The 25,316-nt window shown below is 39.4% G+C and overlaps 1 protein-coding gene and 1 long non-coding RNA gene across 14 annotated transcripts in view; one reads left to right on the forward strand and one right to left on the reverse strand.

Moving 5' to 3' along the window:
* LOC110986257 (neurexin-3b-like) overlaps window positions 1-25,316 on the reverse strand; it is a 91,570-nt gene that overhangs the window by 65,994 nt on the left and 260 nt on the right. The window contains exons 2-3 of one of the 10 annotated variants that reach the window (XM_087141735.1): window positions 7,307-7,451; window positions 958-1,071 (exon numbers count right to left, since the gene is read on the reverse strand). The exons of 4 other annotated variants lie outside the window; for them this stretch is intronic. The gene's annotated coding sequence lies outside the window, so the exon portion shown is untranslated. Of the gene's footprint in view, window positions 1-957; window positions 1,072-5,621; window positions 5,852-7,306; window positions 7,452-19,102; window positions 19,487-25,316 lie in introns of those variants that run through there. 5 more of the 10 variants (XM_087145503.1, XM_087129658.1, XM_087137945.1 and 2 more) reach the window with 5 other exon arrangements.
* LOC110986258 (uncharacterized) overlaps window positions 1-25,316 on the forward strand; it is a 35,297-nt gene that overhangs the window by 4,010 nt on the left and 5,971 nt on the right. Inside the window, exons 2-4 of one of the 4 annotated variants that reach the window (XR_015424945.1) lie at window positions 9,507-9,624; window positions 10,718-10,937; window positions 23,109-23,268. This is a non-coding gene — a long non-coding RNA (uncharacterized LOC110986258). Of the gene's footprint in view, window positions 1-9,506; window positions 9,625-9,908; window positions 10,059-10,717; window positions 12,174-19,420; window positions 19,546-23,108; window positions 23,269-25,316 lie in introns of those variants that run through there. The other 3 variants (XR_015425092.1, XR_015425039.1, XR_015424995.1) reach the window with 3 other exon arrangements.

A 25,316-nucleotide genomic window follows, 5' to 3' on the forward strand; every position in this document is an offset into this window, starting at 1 on the left:
GCACGTACCTTGCAGTGGTACGGTGAATTAGCATTTACAAAACTGGGCGGAGGACCGGGCATTTACAAAAAGGGGAAACTGAAATTGGGGTTGAACCCAACCATTTTTTATCAGGGAGTATCACAAAGTTCTGTCTTTTAAGTTCACCCTAATTCTGTTTCAAGATGTACCAGTACTTAGAGGGTGTGAGTAAAAATCATGGGAGGATTTACCGGTAGCCTTGTTGGGTTAATTAAAGGATCCAGGAAAGGAATTTTTCTTCGAATCACTTTTTGTGTATCTCTGTACTCTTCTTTCATCTATGGAGACTGTTTGACATCTTTTTTGAGTTTGTAAACCAAACGGCGCACTTTTTCAAACATTAAAAATTGACCAAGCATTTCTGGACAGGTGAGGGAGCTTTTGCTTTGATGTAAATCCAGGAAGACTTGGTTCAGGTTGCATGTTTTTATGTTCAAATTGTGAATCCCAAATTTGCTATCTGGGAACATTTCTATGGAAAAGGAAATACAATCTGCCATAGCAGTTGTTTCTTTGCACAAATCAGTGCAACATTGAGATTCAGGTGCCTTGGATGGCATGTAGTTCTGCTCATGAATATGCAAATGTGCATTAGCATAAAAACAAAAAAAACATCAAAATAAGGGTTAAAATTGCAAAACAAACATTTAAAATGAAGTTCATTGAAACCCAAAGATGCAATTTCAAGGGTTTTTAGTAAAATTTATCAAAATATTTCTATTTCTTGGTTCCTTTAGAGCTACGAAATAGCAAGTATGAGAGCAAAAGAAAGAGAGAAAATGCATCTCTGCCTCTTCCCTCTCCCCCCCCAAAGAAATAAACTGGGTATGCCCTCTCTGAATTTACCATCTCCTTGGCAGTGCTTGTTTCATTTTCCATCTTGACGATGTTTTTAGCCCTAAGCAGCATTATGTTTATCTGCTTGCCAGTTCTTACCTGGTTCTGTGATTTTCTTCTCAATTTCCACTCATCTTAATATGGCACATTTGTGTATAGCATGTACCAGTACACCTCTGTCTTCTACCAATAGGTTTCTTCGGTTGAAGTGCCCTAATTATTAAAATACAAGATATTCTTGGTGCTAAGTTAACAGAAATGACTTGCGGTAAAGACTAGTTTGTGCTGCAGAGAGGTTGCCAGATGGGCTCAAGACACCATTATCAAGAATACTCTATCAATTTTCTTCATATTTTCATGCACACAGACATTGAGGGACCGGTAATGTGCAGTCCACATAACCGATATTTGTGGCCTAGTCTGATGTTGAGGTCAATGCTCTACAATGCACCATTTAGAGCCCAACATGTCTGTCCTCAAGTTTTTATATGTAGTTGCTAATGTGCACCAAACCAGGAGATGTAATGGAACTGGCCATCCAAAAATAAGAACCACAGATAAAGATTGATTCTAGTGGACATGTCAATGATTGTGATCGTTGGACGAGAAAGCATTACAATGACGTGTGCATACGTGTACAGCCCCCCTCCATCAAAAAATCTCATTTCTTGCACTGTGTCACATCTACAAAAGTGGTTTCAATACACAGTATATATGTACATTACCATTTCCAAGTACATTGTTAATGTGGCAACAAGAACATCCGTCACAGTGAATATGTCTTATATCGCAATAATCATCTGATGTATAAATTAAGTACGTGTATTTCCCATAAATTCAAGGTTTGTTGACCATTCCTATTTCATTTCCTGTAGTAAACGAATGCATGGTGAGCGCAAAAGTCACATATAAAATTCAGGTTCATAATCCTGTTGAACCAAAGCATTATCAAAAGATGCAAGTGTACCGTACCTACATGTACATGTATTTATGGTTGATTCCTTTTTGACGGAACCCTGACAGCTATCCATTTACACAAACCTTTTCTTTTTGGAAGACACTTTATGAATCTCATCTGATTTCTACAAGCCATGACGCCTTGGTCACAAGACCTGACACAAGTAACAGGGTCAACAATGACAATTCTTTTGCTGAAGTCTATTTAGTTAGCCTGTGACTCGATTTCAGACGGGAGGTCTTGTACTGGTCATGATCTTGTGACCCAGGTCTTCAGAGGTCTAGACCACAACACTGGATCTTGTTTACAGTACCCAGCAGCTGTTACACAACAATTAGCCAGTGTAATGATATGGGGTAATAGGGGATGATGAGGTGCTAAATGCTCTCCTGCCTGTCACCAGTTGCTAACACCTGCGCATTGTACACTTGAGTGGTCACCATAACAGACTGTTGACTGCAGGCACAGCAAAACCCCAAGGCCCATGGTCCATAACCTCCAACTGTATGAATTGTTCACAGTTTAACTGTTCACAGTAACTTTAATGCAGGCTTGCACTAAGAAGGTCTTTGATGTACCAGTACCAGTATGGTTGGATAGATGAAGTTCTACTATTCGATATAACATTTTACAAATGTCTGCAGTTTCTTGTCATTTGAATATAAAGCACTTGTATGAGATTCACTTTCATAAAGACTATTTTTTAATTCGTGCATCTTGCCGGTACTTCGGTAAAACTAGTTCCGTTTTGCAGTGATTCACTTGAAATCTATCGAAATCTATTTCAAAGCATTCACAGGCTTACAGAGTTTCGGACCATACCGGCTCATGAACACACAAAAGTTAAACCTAATTTAATCTCCAAAATACTCAAAGCAAGTTTTATGTATTTTGTTCTCCTGGCATTTTGAATGGGTACATACAGTACATGTAATGCATCCATAAATCAGTGATGTACATGTTGGCCCACATTGGAAGCATTCATTAGTAGGCATACATGTACATTACTGTGTACATGATTGTCCATGTACATGTACATGTATGCAGAACCCTTATGTTAACAAAGATATATCCTACAGTGTATTTTCTTTAACTTTTTTTTTATTTATAGATTCAGGACTGCTGATCGACCAGGTATTGAGAGATGAGATCAAACGAGCCAATTTTTGACAAAAAGAAAGTGTCAATGGTTTCCTCCCATTGGAAAGATTTTGGATGATACACAAAGTTCCTACGTGAGGGGCTTAAATGTTGCTTTCGTACTCGGCAAGAGAGCCAAACAACATGAAAGCCGAACATGAAATTGTGATGTTGGATCAAAATATCCTTACAGAAAATTCCAAAAGACGAACACTTCAATTTGAGCAAATACTGCTGCAAAGTACTTTCACACTCACCTTTGCCTTAAATACAAACTGCTATTCATGTGTGCTTTCATGCCAAATACGATATAATGAACCAGCCTTTAACCCTCCTTTTGCTGTAACCATCAAAAACAGTCAAAAATTCCTTCCACTTGATTTCCCCCAGTACACAGACACATATGGGAAATTTGACTGGTTTTGACAAAGAGGAGAATTTCAAACACAGAGCATTACATATTGTATGTGCATTCTCAAGCATCAAAACTTGTACTCGTACCGGTATGACTAATGGAATACGTACATGTACATATGCATTATACATTCACATACATGGCGGTTTATTCAGTGGCTTATTTCTTAAGGTATTCTTTCATCAAGAGATGAATCGGCCTGTCTTCTTTTTTAATCCGATTCCAGTCCAGAATTGATCTAGGCAAAGATTATAAATGGGCCCTGGAAAACGTTCAGCTACAGTATCCAAGTACATGTACAGTGTACAAGGCTACAAGCATGCTGCAGAGCTGGTTCCGGTATAATGAAAGTCATGTCCACTCACAAGAATTTATATTTCTACGAGGGATGAATATCCCAAAATATACGAGTATCCAAAAATTTGTAAGGGTAATTTGCATTGGAATAAAGCATACAGGTCACGGTTTTAGTGATTTATACACAAAACTAAGGCTGATGTTGTTTTCCCAGTTTATATCTCCTAACACACATGTACAGTACAATGTACATGTACATGTACTGGTGAAATTCAACATGGGCAGCCCTGTCGCCACTGCAGGCATTATGGGGAGCCACGGTATCAGCTAAGGGGGGGCACATCACAAGAATAAAATATATAGCACGTGGAACCCTGAGTTTATGGGGAAAATAAATCATAGTATGGTAAACTTTTTTTAAATTGAACGTTGGCCCAGACCAACACGAATGTGATCGCTCACATCATTCAGAATCTGATGTTAGTGGCACATTCAGATGATGTTTTGAGATGTTTCTTATGGTTATGCTTTGTACTGATAGAGGGCAGCTTCTGCCGGGGGGGCCCTAGCCCACTCGTCCTCCCTCCCCCCGCCCAAACATGGAAGATTCCGAAATACATGTACATGTCACACACACTATACATGTCTAATTTTGGGCTACTGTTAGACACTAGGAGCATGTACATGTACCATACCAAACTCACTATAGTGTCAGGCACTGTTGGATTTCTTCAGGGTTAATTTCAGTAAAAACAAAAAGGACTAATTATTGTCCTGCTACTAACTCTTTGTACACTGTACAGATTGGTAGGCCCAGTAATTAAAATTTTCAGACATCCAAGACATTAATTGTTATGACTAATGTCAAGCGTACGTACTGTGAATGTGTCTAACCTTACCAAAGCCATAGCGTGCTTACCTGTAGCATAATTTATTCCTGTTGAAAACTGGCGAGAGTTCAATCCTTGACGTAAATTTATTCCTCATGTGTTAAACATGTCCCAGTGCTAAACTAACATGTGGTCAGCTAGGGGTACATGCATGTCAGTCGATCCGTGCATCACTTCTGTGCAGTTCACTTTCATTTACATGTAAATAGCATTGGTACAGGCAGTACACTGTACTTCTTCCCTTTTTTCAATAAAATGACATCTACGACAAAAATACTGTGATGTACATTTACACGTAAGAAAACCACATGTATGAACTTGAATGTGATCAAAAAACCACATTTGCATCAATCTGCATGCTTCTTGAAAAGCACTTTTGGATTCATTAACCCTAACAGTCCCAAATCCTCCAATTTCAATACAATTTTATGTACATGTACATCCTTGGGGGTTAGGGTTAAAGCATTATTCTCTTGTGTTTTATGCCACAGCTAGAGAGGAGTGTTTTATTCCGGATACCAGAGATAGGGCATACAGGCTGAATTGTCAATTGTTCTAGTTTTAATAAAGGGCAACACTGGGTCCAACCAGGAATGGGAAACACCAGGCCCCCCATCAAATGCCCCTTCGCTGAGAATAAAACCTTTTACCATGAATCAATAAAAGGGGGTTATGGAGAATATTTTTCATCCTGTCTACAGTGTAGACCTTCCCTTCTAACTCTCTGGACCTTGGCCTATCCCTAATAGTCCCACAAATCCTCTGATTTCAATATGATTTTACCCACACCCTAGGCGGTTAGGGTTTTAACACTCAAATCTCTCTAATCTTTACATTCTGCATTTTCTCTAGAAAGCACTTGACTTACACACTCCCTAAAGTCTTTGACCTAAATAATATACACATAGACATTATGAAAGGTGCATGTGCCTCGAACACATGACAGAGAAATGCCTCCTCTCTCGTGGAAGAAGGCATTAACAAATTATTCACGTACTACTGACTTACACATTGGCACACTTGCAATGTATGAAATGATTATATTGTACAGTATTGGAGATACCTTACAAACAGCCTAACACCCAACGGAATCCCCCAGCTTCTTTCCTTTGCAATAACATCCTCGGAGGGCCCACGTCAAGGCACGATATTCCTCTCACCCACCGTGCAGTGCTATAAATACTGCAATGCCGTTCGTCAAGCGGTAATCATTTGTCGTTAATGTGGAACATTCAACTTCGCCGCAGCGGGCCAGCCTCACAGAGATCGCAGTGTGGTCAAGTGGGCAAGAGTGTCCGCTACATCTTACCCCTACGCAAGGTGCATGCATGCACCAGTAACGCTGAGTGGTTGAAGCTAAATCTGCATGGCAATTATTTCAGGTATTAATCAATAGCTCACCAGATGAATTTCAGACACGCCAGCTGAATTAATCATGACCTGCACAGTCACTGCATGCAATTTACATGTACATACTGTGAACACATCAATATGTAAACAAACATCACTCTTACCGGCAGCTCTTCAGAGGTCACTGAAGAGGCTTCAGGAAAGCATATCGAAAAAAGTAGGATTTGGATGACAAAAATTGTACATATATGTGTACTTAGACTTTTGCAGGTCTCAGGAGTAGCGGTAGCTATCCTTTTTTATGTAGATTTCGTCATGAGCCTCACTTGGCATGTTCTAGTACATATATATACATCTGTAGTCTTAATCTATCAGCTGACTAGTGCCAGAATTCCCTTTGGATGTTGAGCATGGTAAACATCACATCTATCCCACCTGGAATCACGGGTGGATCCAGATCCAAATTTTTTTTGGGGGGGGGCTAAAACGTCCCTTCAAACTTTACTCACGTACATACATGCAGACATGTAACCTGATATGGCCTTTCTGAGGGGTGAGGTTACCCTTTTTGTTTTTTTATGTGTTTTTGAATTGGAGGGAAATGAAATTAAAAAAAAAAACTGCCTTTCGTCAAAATTGTGTTGCCTCTTTGTTTTGGTTCTCCTCCCTCCAACCGACCCTTGGCCTTGCCTGGGATTTCCACTGACAACTCTCCATTCTTTTCACCATGCCCTTCGTTGTGTGATACACAAAAGTATGCAACCCTAATATCAGGATATCAGAATAGAACAGAATGCTCTGTGGATCACCTCGGGAAGTTAGTTTTATTTTACAAGATAAGGCAGGCAATATCTGTTCAAATAACACCTCTCCTACTGATTCTGAAGTAGGAAATTCAAAAAACGTATGAAAATTAGAAGCTGGGAAATTAGGAATTCTTGAAAGCCTGCTGTGGACTACGGTATGTGTTCAAATGCAGAAGTGTTATAGGTTTAGCAGACAAAGGTTTCAGTCCCATCAGTTAAACAAATATTACTTTTATCACCAGGTTACGCTGCTTCATTTCTAATTAAATGCCAGGGGAGTTATTAATATGCACACTACGGTACATGTAGTGTACACTGCAGACAGAACATGTATGTTATTTTCATACATGTACCAGTTGTTTCAAAATTATTCCAATAATGTTAATCATTTTCAATGAATACTTTTGCACGCAATCTTTAAAATCAAACACATGGAATTATTACATCTGAACTGGTAGGCAAACACAGGATGTATCAGGCCCAAGCGAGACGGGGGAACACAGTGCCGCGATGAGGAGCATTCAACTGAGAAATAATTGCAACTCAGGGTGATGGGGAATTACCATCCACTGGACTACTGATGAGGACTGACCTTAAAGATGGCAAGATTATTAATGTCAAGGCAGGAGGATGCAAAGGAGGTTATTTATCACCCGCTGACGATTTCCCCCTGTTAGACTTCCTCCTTCGTGAGCCGAGCAAAAACCCTCCAAGCGACTGGCGATATTTTTGTCCCTCTATGGGAAGAGATAAATACATGTAAACGCTGAGTTAATTTAATCTGGGGCCGCACTCTGCTTCCTAATTCACAGGACATTCACACAGAGTTTGGAAGATGATAAACACGGCATCTACTGTTGGTCTCGGTGGGAAAGTTTATTTCTCAGGACACAACAATTACACAAAAATTTCCTGGGGCCACATTTAGGAAGGATAAAATCACTAAACTTTAGGGATGTTATTTATTTTATTCTACTTTTTTGGGTTCTGTATGTTGCTGTTCCTACCGGCGCATGCGTACATGTACATGTATAAAAAAAATAACATGTACCTTTAAACCAGAATACAAGTAAAGAGTGATTTACCTGTTAGATTCATCATTCTTCTTTGACATTTGCCATATCCATTTGGACAAAAATCTAAATACTAATCAAATACCAGAGAGTAATACTAGTATTTCCATGTAATGTCTAATTCAACAAAATTTGACGGCCACAAATGAACTAGATACAAATGGCCTTGCCAGAAATCTGGTAGCCTTTTGACTTGCATTTTAAAAGAATCCAAATGACATCATATAACTATAATTGGGCTAATGGCCGCTTAAGCTGTCCCTACCAATAACGCAGTCACCACCACACGATCACAGGAAGAATCAATGGTTGTCAAGTACCTTAGACCTGTAAAATTTACTCAGATACAAGTATAGCTCCAATTAATCAGCAGGTTCACACATACCGGTGTGACTGACGGTTCAAATACAACCTGTATTTTTGTACTTATCATGCAGTTTATGTAAGTGAAATCATACAGCACAATGGTACATGTACACAAGATGCGGTGTGTTCGCAATGTTTTGAGTCATTTGACATGATGGACAGATTACAGCTAATGTACTGTACATGTACGGTATAGGTGTATATTGTAGAAAAGCCTAAGGTGGAACAGATTCAAACTGTAATATTTCTTGTCTTCAAAAGCCACAAAATCAAGAGTACATTCTACTTTCAATGAACTTCAAACTGCACATGTACATGTATGTAAACTGGGTGACTGTTTTGACCCAAGGAAAGCCCTCTCGTCTGACTTACAATGCAGGAACAATTTTCAGTACCTGAACAAATGGAAAAAATGTACCACTTGTTTCTCAAATGGAAACCAGATACATGTAATGTACAAGCAAAGGGCTCTTATCATGAGATGTACTTCACCGACTTTTGTGGCTCAATTCTGCAAAAATATTTTTATTTTTTATATTGCCTCCTCGAACCTGTGTTAAGATGTGGTGTACCAAGAAACCTCAAACTGGAGCCTTGATTTTCAAGTATATGAAAGAATCCTTTTCTATGTGAAATGACTGGATCCCTTCTCACATTTGCACATGTATTTCTTAGTAAAAACCCCGACTGTCAATCTGAGCTTAGATTGCTTAACAAGGTACAGTATCAGGATATCTTAACTCAATCTGGAACGGGAAAAACTTCCACTGAATTCAAAAGCCTCAAGAGGTTTAACAAACAGCTACATGTACCTGTAAATTTCCATGGAGAGTTGAGCACAACTACAATGTACAGTTCAATGGCTGGTTCCCACATTCATACTTCATGTGCGTGCCCTTCAGAGCATTCTCAATTATCACAGCGATTTTGCCTCAAATCCACAAAGAGTCAATCCTGGGAAACTTCACCCTCATTTTTTTTTCCTCTCAAGATTTTTAAAGTTGTGGTTTGGAGTCTCATTAAGTGTACCGGCACGTGTATCAGTACACCAGTGCATGAGCATACATCATGTGTACATGTACGTAATGTGTAAGTTCAGTCTGAAGTAGATGTCTATTTACTGTCAAATACATGTATGAACAGGAGCAAGCCTTTCTCCTTACGACAATACAAACTACAGTGTACATGTACAGGGGTATCAATTTTGACCTCAATGAGGTTATTTCATCATGAAGGGCAGTTTTTACAGTGCTAAATAAAGCTTTTCAAGTCACTGCTCAATCCAAGAAGATTATCTTTGCATGAAGCATCCATTACCATTTCCTCTTTTCTCCTTTCCCTTACACCAATAAGTCACCATCGACCAGCATGCAGTCTGTTATCAACAGAGGGAAAAAATATGGAGATTTTTCCCTCTCTCTTTTGGGATTTTGGATCGGCTCAGATGATTCCTGTGAGACCATCTGTCCAGGTAATATTGAAATTATTCGCACTAGGGCTTATACTGATAGACTCCGTGGCTCCACGTGCCCGATTTTATGCAGTCATTATGCACCCATATGCTCACGGGTCAACGTCAAGTTGAGACTTTGTGATTCAAATGATGATGCCCTGAGGCTGCTATGAAGTAAAATAAACCTGGGTGCAAACATTTAATGAACTACAAATGTACATGTACAGACCTAGTACGTGTACAGTATACACTTATAGGCAGGCCTCACTTCTTACAAACTTCAGGCATGTGCTGGGATACATACATGTACATGTGCATAAAGTGATCATCAAAGCGTGTACCGTACATGTGCAGTACATACCGGTATATGTAGCAAGCACACTGACCAGAGGTGGCAGATTCGAATCCTGCTCCAGTCAATTTCTTTGTTCATCTTTGTGATTACATACCAGGTACAGTTTAAATGTATGTATACATAATGGGTACGTGTATGCAAGTTGAAACGTTTTCATTGTAACTGTGTACAGCTTTTTCACTGACAATGGTGTTATATTAGCACTGGTACCCATGAAACTGAAACTGACAGGGAACCGCTTGTTTCCAGTTTTTTACATTGGCTGAAGATAATTTTCACACGTGCTAGGCTTCCTTCATTCCTCTGCAGGCTTGTTTTTGTACCAAAGTAAGCTTCCTAAAGGAAGACTGAAATGAATGCAACAATAATTCCTTGGGCTGTTAAAATTTTATGCTGGTTGACGAAACAGAAAACGCCTCTTGCAAGAAAACTCGTTCTGGTATGGTGCAAATAATCATAAAGCTTGTTTATTTCTAGCAGATTTAAGAAAAATTGATACTATACGGTACATGTGCATGTACACTATACATGCAGATCCTGCATATATCTACATGTACATGTAAATTGACAGAAAAATGCCTCTGGAGTTGATATTTTGATAAATATACATGTACAACAATCGCAAGAAAAAGGCCATAAAAAAATCAGTTGAAATGCCATCTTTAAATCTGTAATATTTAATCAGTTGAACTTCTGCCTTCTTCAAAGCTGCAAATATTTCATTCTCATTGAGACTTTTCCATTTCCACACAACAGGTGACAATTTACACCTCATCCGTCAAGCTGTCACCGTTTGTTCTGGGCAAAGTGACATCTCTTGTTCAGACAGCATGCATCTACGCACAAAGTAAAATCATCTACTCATAACGTCCTACTGTACCGGTGCATACACCAACCATCAGGAGACATTTCTTACAGGGCTCGAAGTAATTCACATAAACTGAAAATAAAACAAATGCCGTTGATTTCATACCAGGTACGGTACATGTATTTGTATATAAATGTACTAATATTCCTGCTTTTTTCTCAAGACAGTTATGACAACCTTAACATTTACCTTTTGGTAGCTCTATATCATACACATCGCACATGACATTTCTTTATCTACATAAAGCCACTTTCAGAAGTCCTTTATGGCTTCCTCTGATTGCATGTACATGTAATGCCATTTTGATATTTGTAAGGCCCGAAGCAAGGGCAATTTGTCCAATGCATGTACATGTACCGGTATGCACAATGCCCCTCCGGCAGACAAATGGAAGTCTGGACATGTGCTTTCATAAAGTCTAGATCTATCGGTACCTGTGCAAGTATTGCATAACTAGATTTCTTTAACACAAAGTATCAAATGCATACATGTACAGTATGTACAAGCACTGTAGTTTACATTTTTTTAATGTCTCACCAAAATTTCTGGTACACCTTTGTATGAAACACAAAACCTAATGGCAGAAATACCGGTAGGGCTTTGCCGAATAACCAAATATTTGATCGATTGTTGAATATTCAAATATTACTTTTAGAATTTGAATATTTGAATGCAAAATTCATGAAAAGGAAAGGAAAATTTTCTTTTGCGTTAAATATGAAAAATTGCACTATGAAAGCTTGTTTCATAAATCTTATGATTTAAAAAGTAAATTATTCATAAACAATTTAAAAGGAATAGAAATTTTCAACAGGGAAAGAAGTCTTGTTCATCTCTTCAATTTTGCTAAATCGTGGCTGGACATATTCCTAGATGTGAGAAGCTATTATATTGATCATAATGTACAATTGTGTGTGTTATTGCGACTGATTTTGTATATGGTTTGTTTATCAACAATCTGCCAGTCGGTGCGACCAAACATTTGGATATTTGATCAAATTGAAGGTCGAATATTCGAAAAGTGAATTATTCAAATTGACTCGGCCCTAGCCAGAAATGATACAAAATCTTCTGGTAAAGGTCATTCCATCATTTTCTAGTTTGTACTAGCTTGTCAGCACTTGGCACAGTGGTATCCGCATCCATGATTCATCATGTGGTTGCTGGTCCATTAAGAGATAACCTACTTGCAACATCATGATGCACACCAGCTACTGTGTGCTAAAAAATGCATTGAATCTAGCAAGTCAAGTGCAGTCAGACTCAAGGTTTTCAATTACCGCAAGCCTGGATATCTGTCATTTCTGGAAAATCACAACATTAAAAAAGCACCACAGTGATCCATTTCTGGCAGTGCGTGTCTTATTACAAGAACAGGAATCCAATGGAAGAGGAGAATTACCATGGGGCTGCAAGGGAAAGAAATCTGTAAACCAAGCATGGGAAAGCTTTGCAGGCCAACCCAAATGCTATTTTTTTATTTGCAATGCACATGAATTTGCTATAAAATATAAAACTGTCAATCTTTCATACAGGAAAACAACATGCATGCACAAAGGCTATAGATCGTATTTTACAAGGCACTTGGCCATTCACTTGGAAGACTATAACCGAGAGGCCTTGGAGAATGGCTTAATTTTAAAGAGTAATTTCAATTGGGATGGAAGACTGCTGTGCTCCATCAAACTTATTTTCTGGCAACTGTAGCTTTTCTCTAGCCATGGATTCCACTTTCCATAACCTCCATTTCTCTCCAAATAACAAATGTTCACTCAAGCTGATCCTTTACTTGAACTACATGCACCTGTACTGTACATGTACATTCCTCCTCTCTGCAGAAATATTCAGAGCGACTTAAGTTGCCCTCCTCCCTCTATCAAAATGACCCAACGCTCACGAGCACCGCTGCTGATCCGCTAAATCAGAGCGCAGGAGTGTGAGTACCCCTTATCACAAACCTGCCCAAACTGTAACTACAGAACAAAAGTATGACAATGGAAAGTCACTCATTAACGGTGATACCAATCTGAATCTGGCTTTTGTCAGGAAAGTTTAGCAGCTCGGTCAGCAACAAAATCAAGTTTACCATACGTGTACAGTTACCAGTTCATGTAGGACTATAAGGTCATAACTAAGGCTCCTGCCGTATATGTGCCTCATCTCTGAACGCATTAAATGTCAATCTGTACAATTTTCCATTGTAACTATTCATTTCAAGTTGCACGTACATGTATCTACTCAATTACACACCGGTTCATTCGCAAATCTTTTCAACCACTTCTCAATCCCTCAGAACCCCACCTCGTTTATCAGGAAGCTTTTAGCTTTAATTTAATCAACACTGCCATCCTTTCTTTGTGGCATCCATTGAGTTGAACATTCAAATTGAGCATTAATGACAAGACTCACTGGGCTGACAAAAAGTGCAGTGATTATAGTGGTTTATAGTGGTGACTTAATGGACAAATTGTAAGCTGTTTGATAGCATCGTCATATATTGCCAGGCCCAACTGCATCTATGTAATTCCTGGAAAATGTGTAAGTTTGTTTGAAATAGTCTACTCATATCCTGTATACATGTACCGCAGACTATATGGTACAAACTCAATACAAATTTTCGGCACTGGGTAAAATGAATGGCACACATGTACATGTATTGGTACAGTGCATGTGGACAGAAATATCGCACTGACAACAGCGTTGGTGGTCCATACATGTACGGTACATACCAGTACAAGGTCTTTGAACACAGCAATAAACATTGGTTTGGGGAAATGTACGTGAGATGCCTGCCGAACCACAAATTATCAATCACAACACACATCATACATGTACATGTCTTACATGCCGATATCCTCATAAAATTCCGTGCCAATTAATTAGATGCGCGTGATTTGTGTGTCCCTCGTGGGCTTCAAGGCATAGGACTAGAACAAATAATATTAAGCGATGGGGGAAGGTCGCTGCGATGTGCGGAATACGAGATACCACTGCGGCATTAACGTTAGGCCTCTCACACCGCTATACAGCACTAGGAAAAGAGGATTTTTTGTTTCCAAAGATCAAGGTTCAGCTCTTTAAAAATGTATACCGAATCAAGGCAATGGACAGCACACTGCCACTGGGGAGTGTGTTTCCGGCTATTTACGTAATTTACTTTTCCTCATGAATACACGTACATGTACAATGTATATCTGTATTTTAGCTAAAAATGTTTGCATTGTTCATCAGTTGAGAAGCGCTAATACATGTTATGAGTTTTCGGTCATTTTCATGACCCACTGCATTTTATTGTTGATTCACAAACGAGTCCGACAAAATTGGCCCTTCAGCCAAATTCAAAACAATTAAAAGGCTTTACGTTGGCAAGGCTCTTCGTCTACATAATGCTGGTGGTTCCAAGTCCACCCAGGGACTTCAGGTATTATTCCTGTGTCTTTGAGCAAGATAATTTGTTGCAATTTGCCTCTCTAAATTTTAAAAAAATGATCAAATGAGAACAAGGATGAATGTACATGTATACAGCCAAGCATACAATGCGCTGATTAAATGAACTTTGCTGGAAAAAAAACAGTGCACAATGATTTTGTACATTTGGCAAATGTTGTCCATTCATTCAAACTATACTGCTTTAATCTGTTGCTTGTTTTTTTTTGTTTGGTAAATGTCACCCTTCACTAAGAACTGCAACTTTATGATTGGATTTTTTTATTGGATTTACAATCCTGGTTTCAATTAACTGGGCAGATGATTTTACAAATGCTAATTTTCATGTACCGGTAACGTTTAATCCACAATCCAGTCAAAATCAGCGTGTAGTGTACAATGAAGATTGAGACATTTAAAAGGAAATGGTGTCTTTATGTTATCCACTTGTATGTTGAACCACTTTAGAATGTTTGAGCCTTTTCCTTTGAAGATGTTTTAAACCACTCTCTTGTGCCGTCTGATAGGAAATTTTTAGTTTCCCGAAAGTGGTTTCTGCAACAGAATAAAACGTAATCAAAAATTATTGCATTAAAACGTCAACTGTGCAACCGAATTATACATGTACACTGTACCCAAGGCCCTACCTCACAATTGCATTTTGTTTGTTGCTTAGACACATGCAGATTTCAACTGAAATGACAGATGTAAATGAAAAGTGTATTATACATTCAATGTTCTGTGCCCTGCAAGCTACACCGGGAATCAACATCTGTGAGGTCAACATGGTTCACTAAATCAGTGGAATTAAGCTGGATTTCAACTCATGCATTAATCCTGCCCTTCTCATGCAAGATGGAAGTAGGGAGCATGCAGTGTAATTCTTTTAGTGACAACCTCCAGCAGACCGAAAGAACTAAATTGTGTTTGATTTTGCTGTTCCTGAGGGCTACGGTATGTGCTCCATGCATGTACATGTACATGTAGCTTGTACCCTTTGCACAAATAGCAGCAGATAGGCTGGGCTGATGGCCTGGTTCCCACCTCCATCATTTTGAAAGTTACATGTACATGTACTTAGCAGAACAGTTGATAGAGAAAGAAGCGCGTATACTCTATATACATTTACAGAAGCACATGCACGCGCATTGCGCACATCGTAGCTTGTTTTGGTCATAGCGGTATGTACATGTATATTGCACCCCATTCAGTTGTCAGATAACCTATGTACTGTACATGTACCGTACATGTAGGTCAGTAATGCACTGTGGAATTCACTCATGAGTCTGAAACAACTATATAAGCTAGTTTCCTCGAGAGACATTAAGAAGTTAACCCAGCTACCCAGGATTATGAATACTGAATTAATGAAGAACAGCATTTGTCCATTAAAAGCAGATGTTAGCCACTGATGCCAGCCCAAACCTCGCTATCTCAATGGCTAAGAGCCAAAACACCCTCTATAATTCTCAGATGAACAAATCTAAAAATGTACTCGTACAGCATCCAATATGCATGCCTACAATGCAATAATAAAGGTAGAGCATCGTGATCTATTCTCTTCAATCTCTAAGGAAAAACTTGATTGTCTGAGGCATCAAATGCAACCACAAACACATCCTGGCACAAATCTTGTTGGTGTATTCCTCACTCTGTGATTTCCCTGGAGTGCATGGCACTGAGGTAAATGGACATGCACAACTGCACAACTACACAACTGCTCAACAAGGGTTGCTTATACACTGACTGGCTTACATGTATATTCCAGCCTACCTGAAAACAATCAATATTTAACAAAACAGAAACGCTTACATGTCTCTCAACTCTACAACTGCTGATCAGAAACAATGTTCACCATTAAAAATTCAAAACGCAACAAAGAATTTATTCATCTATCAAACACTCTAACAACAAACTTTACCTCAAAGCACACAAAGGAAAATAAACTTTTAAAAGTGGCTGCTGACAGTCACAGAATACTAAACTCATCGTTAGGACATCTGCCTCCTTAAACACTGAATTAATCTGAGTGCCTGCCATGAAGTAAAAGTGGAGCAACATGATATAATCAGCAACATTCTGTGGCCTGTCAATTTTATCCTGTGCACAGGTTGTTGGACAAAGCCACCCAACGGGACCATTCCATTGACAGTACACTAAGACATCAGGACTCAGAACAGGACTCAGAATTAATTAAACAATTTAATGGTTGCTCATAATGCTAGAGAGGGATAATTGCATAGCTGTAAGTGCCATCAGCAGGAAATTTAATTACCTGTGTGCAAGACGTCAAAGCGAGAGAGGTTTAAATATTAAAAGGGGACAGTAGGGGAAGCAACGTTATCACTAGCAACTGCTAAAATCATTCTAAAGTAATAATCACACTATGTGGTCAGGGGCATAAAATAAATAATTTTTAATAATGTCAATAAAGTTATTTAAGAGCAACAACAAATACTAGCAACATGTGGCAACACATGTTACATGTAAGAAACCGGTGTCTGGAAGGAAATAGAACAGACGGCATGGGACAGACTACATGTACATACATGTACGTGTGCATATTGTACACAGTAAAGTCCACCCTAATCCTTAATGATATATACGAGCACTGTTACATCCTTACTTTTTGATACTGATACACAGGCCCAGTGATGGAGTCGATTCCATCTGATCCGAGTCTGAGCAAAGCCGAGTCCTTGAGGGTCCGAGTCCGGGCCAAGTCTGAGTCCATTTTTGTCCGAGTCTGGTTCAAGTCCGAGTCCATATTGTCGAGTCTGAGCCGAATCCCAATACTGCCTTCCTGGGCCCAATCCCAGACACACCAAAGATGTTAGTTGAATTGAAGGACATCAAGATCATTTGGCAACACAACAACATGGTATTCACTGCTGTGCTACGTGCATGATTCATTCAAAAGTTTCTGTTTCAGCCCGAATTTGACGAGCAGGACCAGCACTTGTATGAGTAACCATGCAAGAATTTTCAGTTGCATAGGATATCCAGGACTCAAACGACACTCTCTTGCAGCAATGCCTGCTTTTGGAAAGTATTTCAAATGAATCAGGAACGTAGCCGTGACTATGGAAAACAATGTACACTCACAGGTCTATGGTCAACTCGGTCCAATTCCACTCGGTCCCAGGTCTATTTGGTCCCTTTGGATAAATAATTATTTTTAACTTGGATGCAACTTCATTGGCTATGCTCTGTTTTGTCAGTTCCGTCATAAAGGCCTAGTTATTGGCTTTTTTTTTGGAAAATACAGAAAATATAAGTTTTTGTGTATAGTATTTCCGAGTTGACTCAGACCGAGTTGATTACGGACCGCGTTGACCGACGCCCTGTGTCTAGACTGTACAGTCTTTATTTTGAAAGATGCTTCCTTCAAAAGCGCTGCCTAAAGTTGTTCCCAACTGCTCTGTGCACACCTTACCACAGAATTTGCATTTTGCTTCTCGAAGGCCGGCTGCTTCTTGACGATTTGTAAAGCCAAAATGGATTATCTGTGACAGGGACATGTTTTGATGAGCTGACAGTAAGGGCAAGACGCACAAGACAAATGACTAAACGTAATATGTGCATGTGCCAGCACATACAGTTTCATTTAGTCAGGTGTACAAAAACTTTGTGCACAGTCCTAGTATGTCCCAAATTTTTCACCTATCCAGTGATTCCAAAATGATGAACAAACTTTTTGTGCACCGAATTTGATCCGAACATTTTATGACAAAATGACCATTAATGAAGTACATGTATCAACTCAATGTGTATGAAGGAGTTTTTTTGGCGTCAATGTCACTCTCAATCTGTTGTGCAGTGATGATTGGCCAAAGTCACAAGAAGACGACTAAAAAGTCAATCCTTCATGACAAATATTTTTGTGCTGCGCCGCACAGGCAACTCTGTCCAATCGGTTGCAAGCTTTTACACGTGCTTGCTGTTATCCTGGACCCAAAGATGATGGTTCGTAACCAAACAATTATAAACAACAGATGCAGGACAGTTTTTCCAATGACATTTCTGAATTTAAAATACGGTACAGTTTTTGAATGGACTTGATTCAACACCAGTAAGTAGTCCAAGTCAGCCACTAGCTGAGTCTGAGCCAAGCGGTGTCCAAAATGACCCAAGTCTGAGCCGAGTCATGAGTCCAAAAAAATTGGACTTGAGTCCTCCATCACTGCATAGGCCTACTGTCTCGGCAATACAGCACACACACAAGTTCTGTAGGGGAAACCACAATATGTGTAGTACGTGTTCATATTTGAATACTTGTACATGTAGCCCCGAGTTGAAATGTAATGCAAAACAAGCACAGTGTGATATCGGTATATAATATACCAATGCTCGGGGGGGGGGGAGATGCATCCAATGAAAATGACCCATTGAGCAAAGGGTGCTCATTACACTCTCCAGTTTTCTGTGCTTTATTGAGCGGCAAAAGCCAAGTGGTCAAGAAGGATAATCTACTGGTAAATAAGGGCTACACGAGGGCATGCCCTTCCTTGGATCCCTCTTGCAAATGTAGCAAATAGGGTCATCAATCTCTAGATTATTGTGACTTGAATCTTAGGACTGAACCCATAATTTCAAAACGTAACATGGAATTCAATAAATGGAGGGTGATCAGGGTTGATTGGCGCATGTGAGGACATTTCATACGTGTCCATCCACAGTTGTATGCATGTCTAACTACTGAACCGGTACGTGTGAACTTACATGTAACTGCCAACAACATACAAATTCACAAAAAGTGCCGTTTAACATCATACTTAACACCTTTCTTAAAACATGTTCATGAAAAAGGTGAAACATAAAAAATGTTGGCACTTAGCAGTACATACACGTAACTCTTGCCTTGAAGCTTTTGGATTCCATCGGCTTTCACAGGTTTGCAGCTAGAACACCGAGTGCAGCCAGATTTGGTTGGATCCAGTACAGTACATGGCTTTATGCTACATGTAAACAACCTCGGTGAAATTTTAAGCCAGTGTCAACCAGCAAGTTTAGATTTTCACGTGAGCATTTGACAGGGATGCAGACCTCGATCCATACCACTGTGCTCCTGAATGTATGCTAGTAAATGCAAATAGTAAGGTCTACATGTACATGTACATGGAAGTAGTGTAACCAAATCACTCAGAGCTCTCTATCCAATGCATTAATTATTGGCCTGGAAGCATGTACGCAGTGTCCTAGACATTCATTGCAAGGCCAGCCACAAAACAGGGACGGACTGGTTAGATGTAATAAACATGCATCCCTGAATGGCCCAGAAAACCACAGAGTGAGTGAAAAAAATTGAGTATGCTTTCTATTAAGAGGCTTACCGCTGCTGTTGGAATATAATTGATTCTGACTTGAATGGCCTACAGGCCAAACAACACTTTACAAATTTGCTGGCAGAATTTAACAAATTTGTTTCACAGGAGTGCAAGCACTGCATGGGTAAGCGCTTAATGGAGACAATCATTAGGTCATGTCATGCAGACAAGAGGAACTAGACACATATGCACATTTATTCATGAGTAATGTAAGTTGTTGATTTCCTTGAGTAAGACAAGATACAGAGCCAACAGCCAGGTCTCCGTATGCAGCTGTTTGAATTAAATAGAATTTAGATTTCACCCTGTGAGTACAAAATGAGCTCTGGTCTCCAGGGATTGGACTCTTAGGAGAGGGCAAATCATTTTCTGAAAGGCGGACACTGAAAAGATATTTCTGCTGGACAATGAAAGGGGCCCCAAGCCTAGAAAGGGGAACTGGTGCCCTCCTCAAAAACTGTACGAATTTCCTTGAAGCTTAGTTACTGGTACATGTACATTGTACATACTGTGATCTGGTGTTGAAACCTGCACAAGAGTGTCAGAGAAGTGGTTTAGTATTTAAATAATGAAGTTTAATGAGCACTACAGGTACATGTACATGTAAAGAATACTAATTAATTCATCAGGTGACATTATTCCGTCACCTGATGAATTAATTCTTTCCTTTGTATGAATGTTAAAAAAAATACATGTAAAAAGTATAAAAAATCTTGAAAAAAATGTACATGTACTTTACTAGTTTTTCAGTAAAATTACATTGTAAGCTGTCTCCTTCAGCATCAGAGTCTTCAAAGAACATTTCAGTTTGCCCTACAAATTCCTCTAGTCAACCAACATTTGATTTGGTTTCTTCATATGCGGACTGAGTAGCATCAGCATCATGCAGAAGTACAGAAATTTCTTCCCTTCATCTATCAAATGAAGGAATGGTGCTTCATGTGTATTGTTATTGTCCATGACTTTGTATGAAGAGCGACATCTATTTTATGTCACCGATATGTCTACCTGGGATTGAATGTTCTATGGCACAAGGATCAGAAATTGAAGATATTGTATTTTTTATGGTGGGCCTGAGTGTCATGTACATGTAAATGGAGCAAATGACTTTTGACATGTGATAGACAATCCACCAATCAGGAAATGGGGTTTATCTGATGTTGTGTAAATCTGGTTCACTGGTTGGCAGTAACTCAGCAACAGCCACTTTCACATGTTCAGCAAAAGTTTTCAAAAGGCCAACTGTTTTACATGTTTCGGTTTCCTGTTTTCCAACCAACACTACTGATGGCGCAACCCTTAAAGTTTTGTGAGAAATACCGGGGTACTTTTGAGAAAATGTGAAATCGGAAATAATGAAAAGTGTACTTTTCAGTCTGAATGAATGTAGTGCAAATAAGTTCCACAGACTTATTTTGTTCATCTAAGAAAGGCCATGCACAGTATTTTGCAAACCAAAAGCAGAACCCTTTTGAAGTGCTGTTCATTTCCTTCCAAACAAAACCAGTTAACACCCAGCTGCACACTGAATCAGTAAGGAAATGTATCCCAGCCCCCCCACTCACAGTACCTTCCCCTTTTCCAGATGCCATGTAATGGGAAGCAGATCTTTTTTGTGTGCCTGAGATCTTCCCACTCTTCATCCTCTGGCAGAGGACGGCAAGTTCATTACACAGACTTCCAACATCTGCCCGAGACTTAACTCTGACACTCAGCTGACAGGCACTCCAAGTGGTCCAAAGATAACAGAACTCTATCATCAAACTGCAAGTGACTGTTCAGCTGGTGAAATGTTCCACTCCTTACAGTCACAGTTCTAGCTGATTGGCTCTTGCACCTTGCAATATGTGGGCAGTTACTGGGCTGCTCTGTCATAAAACCGGGAGGCAATAAGTCCCTGTACACAGTACTTAATTAAGTTTTGTGCACGCCTGCCCGAGTTCTAAATAAAATATGTGTGTTTGTAAAGACGGTCGCCTAACACAATATGAGCCTGACCGAAACACGCCGCACCTTTCTCACTCTGAATTGAACAGTACAGTAACTGTGCATTAGAACGTTTACGTGCACCATATAAACAAGCCCACTTGGGACTAAATGTACCTGATACATGAGCATCATTATGAGGTGCAAAATGCCTAAATCAACAGATATATGTTGTACCAGTAGAGGTAACTATTGCATATTATGACATTACATTTTGAAATATTCAGTTTTGTATCTTTCCAAGGAAAAGACCCTTTTAGACGAGGAATGGTCATGATGCACATGAGTAAGATTTAACTTTTTCTGGTTTGTTAACGGTTCTCCATCAAACACTGGCAAGACTCAGTATTTATTGTGTTTCAGATGATTTCTTTCCTAGAAGTGGCTTAAATTGGAATAACAAGCAAACTTAGTTTACAGTTCCTGTTCAATGCAACTCAAGTCATAGCCTACCCTTGGTCCCCTTTAACAGTCCTCTTTAATTCAGAATGACTAAAAGTGAACTCTTTAGTACCAGTAAACAGCTGCACAGCCAAGCCTTTCCTTTCAATTTAGGGGCCTGGGGTAGGATGGCGGCACCTAACACTTTCATCCATTTACAAATGAAGCCCTGATGAAATGCTACACTGTAAGCCCCTATATTATGAACTGTTGCATCATAACATTCACCATTCTAAGCATCCACTTCCAAGAAAAAAGGGTCAGCAGTCGCACGAGTTTAGTTCTGCTCTGGAGATTAAAAAAATCAACAAGAACCCTGCACAGGATTGAGCTTGTTGTTCACAGGTCAATTACAGTATGTTACACCTCAACTTCAACCAAAAATTTAAATTTACATGTATCTTTCAAAATGTATGGAAGTATCTTCCAAAATTCAACCTCCGTTCACAGTGACATCAATCCCACGACCACATGGTAAATAAAGACCATGATTCAGAGGGGATGAATACTGTGCACCCCCCCTCCTTTTGTAAATAATTGATCTGTTACTGAAGATCCATGGATGTTCAAAATTGAGCAATTGAATGTGGAAAGTGCTGCCTAAGAACCATTATCAATGATGCTGCTATGCCTTTCTACATACAAGCCAACAGTAAATATACCAAAAACATGTTTTCTAAAAACCTAGTTTACTTTGAAACCTGAAGTGGCCACCTCTAGTGACCTATTTCTCTCATATACATTGTTAGTACTAAATATTTTGCCATAAAGAGAAAGTAAATGTAACTGAATTAAAATGAATTGAATTGACCACCACCAGATCTGACTTTTAAGCCCTATCTTCTGGCACATGTCTAGGGGAAAAAAACAGTCTAGCTCTTGGAAGCACAGACTGTATGACAAATAACTTGATCCGTAGTCTATAAAGACCTAACACCCACCAGCACATCTAAGCACAGTACATGTGCCAGTATCTCGTTTCTGGAATAGCATCTTTTGTGTTTCTATACTAAGAGACCAGAGTACAGCTTTTGAAGTCTCTTCGTCTTCCAGATGCTTTCTATAACACCCACACGTATTCTGACACCTTCTGATACAGAAACTGTCCAGAGATCCTTACCGGCTCAACATTTTGGAGACACTGTGAAAACAGCCTACGACAAACAAGCTGCTTTTGACATCGAAGAATGGGGCAATGTAGGCTTTTCCTGACCACAAGTCAAATTTCCAGTATTGCGGTTAAATGTTGAACCAATTAGGTAAGTTGATCACCTGAATGCAAACTTCAACGCAGATCTCAGAAAACACCACCCTCTTTGAACTTATACATGTATGTGTATAAATGCCTCGGGACAATTTCAGAGAAACCAAAGGTATGGCATTTCAAATCAGGTATCAAAGGCACATTTATACAGAAATTAATACAATTCTAATTTTTTTATTGACTGGTCAGTTGGACATCCTTAAGAATATGAGCACTGTGCAGTTTCTAAGAAGATGTTCGCATTTCCCGCTGATTAGTGGCAAAGTTTGAAGAAACAAAACTCACCAGAAACGGTTGGATATTTGATGGTATGTTGTAAGCGAGAAGCTTTACATGATCATGGGTGTAGCCCATCAAAGTGTATCTTTTAGCTCACCCATTCTGATTTTAACACAAAATGAACTTTTACAGATTTTTCTCACCGAGAGCTGTCCAAAAACTACCTGATAAGCTTCTAGGTATGAGGTCAACTACTATACCAGATTTGGCCACTGAGAAATCCGACCTGATTTGACTTTTCCCAAGAGCAAATGTTTTCTTGGAACAAACTTAACATAACGCCTTCAATCAAGACTAAGTTCCCATGAGGAGTCTACATGCATCTGACTTTATTGCTGTTGGTACAGTACATGTATGCACAATGCATTTGACATCTGGCCTCATGTTCATGACCGACTTTTGCAAGAGGCATGCAGGTTACATACGTACATGTATATTACCAAATATCACTGCCAGTGCCATAGAATTAGAAGAAACTGCTCACTGAATTAAACCATCTGGCTATCCTTTGCCAACAAAACATTGGTAATAAAATGAAGTACTGTGTACACGTACTTCATTTTACGAAGCACACATGACTCGGACTTCAAAACAAGCGTGCGTCCTCGGATGAAATTTTGTAACAGTTTTCTTCAGACATCACTGGGTATAGATTTGAAGACAGTAATAAAATTCAAATAACGTAGTTTCTTTAATTTCCAACTTAGTTCTTTATGGTTGTCTTTCTAAATCACAGTCTGCCCAGGGCTCCCAAATGTAGAATTCTATCACTTGTGACCAGTGTAGTAGTCAAGACCGTCACAAGACCAGACATACATGTACATGTAAAACCAGGTACACAAGACCACGGACAAGACCAGTCACAAGTAACAGGGTGAACAGTGACAAAGGAACGGTCTTGTGGCATCTTGTGATGGTCTTGTGGGGGGTCTTTTGATGGTCTTCTGGGGGTCTTGTGTTGGTCTTGTGATGGTTTTGTGGGGACTTGCGATGGTCTTGTGGCATCTTGTGATGGTCTTGTGGTGGTCTTGTGATGGTCTTGTGACGGTCTTGTAGAGTCTTGTGCTGGTCTTGTTATGGTCTTGAGGTGGTCTTGTGATGGTCTTGTGATGGTCTTGTGGCATCTTGTGATGGTTTTGTGGGGGTCTTGTGATGGTCTTGCAGTCTTGTGGGGACTTGTGATAGTCTTGACTACAACACTTCAAGTTGTGACACTCAGTGCACAACCCCATCAGCTTGCTCTGAAGAATTTTAGGCTAAGGGCTTTCTGAGTAAATGCTTCAATCTTTTCCCTACTAAATTTGACTTTTCATTGCAAAAGAAAATTAGTGATGTCAGTACCTCTTACTGAGAATTCAAGATTTCAGGACTACATATACATATTTGTTGGTATTTCATTTCTAAAAAGACGACATTTCATCTGGTGCTAAATAGAACACTGTTTCCTCACTAAAAATGAAATCCCCTCAAATTATGATCCAATGTGATGCGGATACCTGTTTTATCGGAGTCACAAATCCAGATCCAAAAATAACAAGATAACATTCGACGGTAACAGACTTTCGTCTTCCTCCCTGGACTCATTTCGCTTGATATTACCATCATTCGTTCGCTGCTTTATTCTCCAATTATGACAAGACACTTAAAGATGTCGGTTGTGAAGCAAATTTCTCCACCCTCCCCAATGTAGGATGCAGTCCCGATCATCAATGCAGCTGTTCAGTGTAGCACAGCATAAACGCTGCATGTCGACGCACACACCGT

The sequence above is a fragment of the Acanthaster planci genome, linkage group LG01 (assembly GCF_054643075.1).
Source record: "Acanthaster planci isolate LZ-2023a linkage group LG01, COTS_SCS, whole genome shotgun sequence".
Lineage (NCBI taxonomy): Eukaryota > Metazoa > Echinodermata > Asteroidea > Valvatida > Acanthasteridae > Acanthaster > Acanthaster planci.